At 40.2% G+C, this 4914-nt stretch overlaps 1 long non-coding RNA gene across 1 annotated transcript; it reads left to right on the top strand.

Moving 5' to 3' along the window:
• The first annotated feature begins 3340 nt into the window (after positions 1–3340).
• Positions 3341–4553, top strand: LOC139920745 (uncharacterized). Its single transcript, XR_011785060.2, has 3 exons — positions 3341–3401; positions 3543–3636; positions 4154–4553. It is a non-coding gene; the product is annotated as an uncharacterized LOC139920745 (long non-coding RNA).
• The last annotated feature ends 361 nt before the right edge of the window (positions 4554–4914 follow it).

The following is a 4914-nucleotide window of genomic DNA, read 5'->3' as shown; positions in this document are numbered from 1 at the left end:
GCGTCATTGCTGGAAATCTCCTTTTTTTTCCCTTTTCTTCTTCCAGCAGGTGCATGCATACAGTAATATTACCATGGGGCAAACACGTGGGAATAAAATATGTATGACTCACAAATATGAGAACATGCAATGCGTGGATGATATGCAGAAATCAATAGTCTGGTCCCCTTGTTATCCCTCAGGTGTTTTCACCAAGGTATTTTCCTACAAATGTAAGTCAACAGTTACCAACAAACATTTCTATGTTAGCAGAGATTGTTTGCGCACATTTGCAAAGGGGCTGGGGAGGTAGAGCGCGATGAAACGAAGGTGTTCTCCGCAAGATCGTGGCAATATTTGCCTTCAAAATAAATGCTAACCTGCGTGCGAAAGAACATTTATTAAAAATAGCGTTGGCAATATCAACACCATGCCACGGTGTCGAGGAATTTTCAGTTGTGGCTAAGCGTTCCTCACAAACAGATTTCCCCTGCACATGGCTTGTTGAACACACAGTTTGCTTTTAAAATATGCAGTTTACCCAGGCTAATGTGTTATTTGAAAAGGTACACTTATTACCTTGGGGCATCAGGAAGTCCTTGAAGGAATAAAATGCATATGTGAATGACTCACAGTCATAAGACCATGTTGAACACCTAAGGAGGACAAAGCTGTACCACGGGTCTGTCATTTGGTAACTGTTAATTTCGTTTCCCGGAAAGAACCATGATGTTATGTACTTTCTCATTACAGAGAAAATGGAGTAAGAGTTCAATTGGTGGAGTTGGGAATTACGTGATCGTTCCTTTAGGAGTTTCCAAGAAAGAGCCATGAAATTTTGTGTAAAACGGAGGGAGTGGCAGTTTGGTAGAGGTGATAAGAAACTGTTCATTTCTAAAAGCGTTTTCCTAGAAAGAACTGCAAAATTATAAATGATCTATTGCAAAACTAGAGGAAGATCAATTTGGTAACCCAAGTCATTATTCACTTATAGGGAAATTAGAGGAAGAAGTGTTTTTTTGTATTTTATTTGATACAGATATTGTGCTAAAAAACCTGAGAGCAGGAACAATATATTGCTGTTGTCACATGAAAACCTGGTGACTCCAATTTTGGTGATTTACATGTTTTCACTTTAATTGAAGGACTGAAGGATTACGTGTTCCTCTATGAGTTGAGAACATTGTCTGAACGTTTGGGCTTATGAAACCCTTTCAAAACCCATTGGATCAACTCAAAAATGGATTGTCATCAAACTAAAACAAAGGCTGTTTTTGTAGTTCCTGAAAAATTGACATTTTGGAGATACACGGTGTTCAGCCGACAGTGAATATGTGGAATGTCCACAGTTGCTGGGCTGTAAATGCTTTGCTGAACGGACCTTGGACCATTTTCATGACGGAAAAAAAACATTACCTCAAGTTAATCATTTCATCAAGTTCATAATATCGTAAAACTTCAATTAAAAGCCAAGTCCCAATTAAACGCCGAGTCCCAATTAAACGCCGAGTCCCTTTTTCTGGCCGGGTGTGACTACATGTTTTGACAAATAAAGGCCGGTCTCAATTAGAAGCCGGTTGCCATTGACGCTGCGAAGTAGTTTATTTATTTTTTTTACTTGCATTCAAACGTCAGTCACATTTGCTGATCGCCATGGCGGCACAGAGAAAAAAGTACGACCTGAAATTCAAGCCGTCAGTTGTCAAATTTGCTGAACAAAACTCAGGAGAAGCAGCAGCAAGACATTTCTCCGTTGAAAAGTACAACCTCTTGCTGCCATAAACTTGTTTCGGCTTTCATCCTTTCTAAGGTAGGCTACCGGTATTTTGATACGGGGCTCTCTCTCTCTCTCTCTCTCTCTCTCTCAGTGCTTGAGGTTGGCCTAGATGCGCTGTCTCTCAGAGCGAGATCAAATGAATGATTCGTAATTGATATGTTATTCGATAGCCTAATTTTTATACAAGTAAACAATTTGATAGTATTTCCCATCTTTGCTGAGCAAGAGTTTTGTGCGAAAGGAATTAAAGGCCTGTCCCATATAGACGCCTGTCCCAAATATAGGCCGGTTGAGTTAAGTGTTTGAAGCAAATAAAAGCCCGGGCCATTAATTGTTTTAAAAGTTTAAAAGTTTTACAGTATGTCTAAAATAAAAAGGATCCACCCTGCAAGAGTGTCATAATTTTGTCATCCAAGGACTTCCAAGGTTTTTTAGGTTTCTATCCTTTAAATGTATCAGAATTTTGTTCATTTTAATGATAATTTTAATTTGTTAATCATTATGTAAGAGTAGGTTTGATAAATGGTGGATAACCATTTGAAACCCATTTTGGAACAAAAGTCCTCAAATATACAGTCTGTCTAGGTACGTTTGTTTTTTGCAAAGCTAAAACTGTAACATTACCTTGGGGGATGGAGATGTTGTGGATGACTCACACAGGAACATGTTGACCGCTCTAGTGGGTGCTGGAATATACTTGACTCCCATGACCTTTTCAGTGCATCATATGACGTGTCTATACAGCAAGGTAATCAATGGCTCTGCTCATTTCAGAGTCGACCTGCGGAAGATGGTTACTATTCTCAGCAGATTTCCCCTGCAAACAACACAAACGTCTCCAGCATTGCCTTGGGGCATAGAGAAGTAATTGCAGGAAGAATAAATGTGTTCCATGTCACCTCGTCTCCGCTGTGTAAAGGGGAAACATCTTGGAAATATAAAAAAATATCAAAGTTAAGGATCATATGGCTTCTGATATGTGTGTGTGTGTGTGTGTGTGTAGGAGTCATTACTGAAAAAAATAAAAATAATTATCTTACACGTCACTCATTTCAAAACTAATATAATTACTTTATTAATACCTGGGCACAGTAATTTGTTATATTACTTTTCCGTTACACCTCCCTAAATTGTCTTCTCTTACCTTCAAAATCAGGATAAGTTCAATTTCCTCTCCTGTGAATGATCAGAAAACCAAACAACGTTGATGTCCAATGTTATTTTCATCCTTGCACTCGATATAATTAAAGTGGCATAATTCCACCCAGAGAAAGGTATTTTTTCTGCCACTAGCTACCTAGCTAGCTAGCAGCCATCTTCGCTAGCTTACGCCCAATCCCAATGTCCACACTCACGGACTCACGGACTTTGAGGCGCGTCCCCGCGAAGTCCGCGAGGGCTTAGGGCTCTCCCACTGTCAAAGTGCATGAGGGTTCTTCCGCAGACATTTTGAGTCCTTTATGCACACTTTCCATAAGTCCGCATTTCTGCAGACTTTGCCTGAGGGAATTACCCACAGTTCATAGCGTTGTGACGTTAAATACGGGGTTACCGTGGTTACCAGGGGGAAGCCCGGAAGTGTTAAAAAAACGGTAAAGAAACATGGAAGGAGCAACTAACGTTACAAGAAAAAATAAGTTTACAAGTAAGTAGAAACATATAGCGCACTGGTGTATCATAGCCAGAACTGTGTGTAGTTGTTTGTCCTACGATGGCATGATGAGGATTTCCAAATATGCTTTCATCAGATCTGATCCAACAACATTACTATTTTGTTTACAAACAGGGAGCGAACAACAAACACTGCAGTTCATCCAACTGCGGATGGAGTACGAGCCTCACTTTACTGGCCACAGAAATGCGTCTGCTCAAGGTTTCGAGTAAGTATTTAGCTAGTAAACTTTAGAAATGTCAGTTCATGATTATTTAGCCAGCCAATGGATGACTGTAAACACAACAGCTAGAGCTGATACATCTGCTATAAACTGTGTGTGTGTGTGTGTGTGTGTGTGTGTGTGTGTGGCATATAGTACTGACAGTCTGCTGTGGTAAATGTCCTGCCCGACATTAGCATTTTATCCCAATGGACCCCCAACTTTGCTTTTCTCATCAGTTTGGTCATAAAAGAGATGGGGTTGGAGAATGAGCTAACAGCAAGTCAAGCCACTAAGAAGTGGGAAAACTTAAAAAGTATAGGGTAAACCACTTATTATCTGGTATTATCTGACAAATGGGCCACTGGATCACATGTAGGCTATTTCTGTATGTGGGTTTACTTTACACTGATGGTGAATCTTTGTGAATTATTTGCCTCCAGTCCTATAAATTATCAGTATGGTTATATCAAAAGATGTAATGTGTTAATTTAACCTTGTGTTTCTTACACCCTTTACACAGGATCTGATATTGCCACTGACCGGATCAGGGACGGAGGGTGGCGAGGTGACAGCCGGGAACTGGCCTTTCTTCGAGGCAATGCACAAGGCTCTGGGGCAGAGGGACTCCATCAAGCCTCTGAACATAATTGCCACAGCAGTTGACTCCTCATCAGATGTTGCAGAGGAGCCTGATGAGGTGCCCGATGAGGTGCCCAGTACCTCTGCTCCAGGGCCATCCACTACCCCAAACCAACTATCTGGGGGTTCCAAAAGGCCAACACCAAAAAAAAGAAAAAATGAGGTTGTGGAGTACCTAAAGGAGTACACGGAAAGGCAGGAGAAGAAGCAGAGGGAGCTGGATGACAGGGAGGAAGAGAGAGAAAAGAAAAAGCAGGAGCAGCTGGACACCCTTATTGGCATCTTTGGGAAGTGAAGAAGCACAAGTAGCCTTTTCATTTTTTTGGTTTGAATATTTTAATTTATTGTTCTCAACCCTATGGATTTGTTTAATTTGAGTTGTTTGAAAATATGTATAGCTATAAATTACATAGATTTCTATTTCCTTAAATCAAATGATTTGAGTTCAAAGCTGTATGACATTAAACATGAGTTGCTTTTCATCCGTCTCAGTGCAGTGTTCTTTGAATTGAGATCTCCAGCATGAATATTGAAAGTGTTTGCTTTAAGGGAGATTTGTGGGTGCAAAACAGAAATGTGTGTTGAAATGTCATTCTTGAGTATCAAAAAACCTGTAGATCCATCACAAACAAGAATCACAGA

The sequence above is a fragment of the Centroberyx gerrardi genome, chromosome 16 (genome assembly GCF_048128805.1).
Source record: "Centroberyx gerrardi isolate f3 chromosome 16, fCenGer3.hap1.cur.20231027, whole genome shotgun sequence".
Taxonomy (NCBI): Eukaryota; Metazoa; Chordata; class Actinopteri; order Beryciformes; family Berycidae; genus Centroberyx; species Centroberyx gerrardi.
This window is presented reverse-complemented; position numbering and strand designations above follow the sequence as displayed.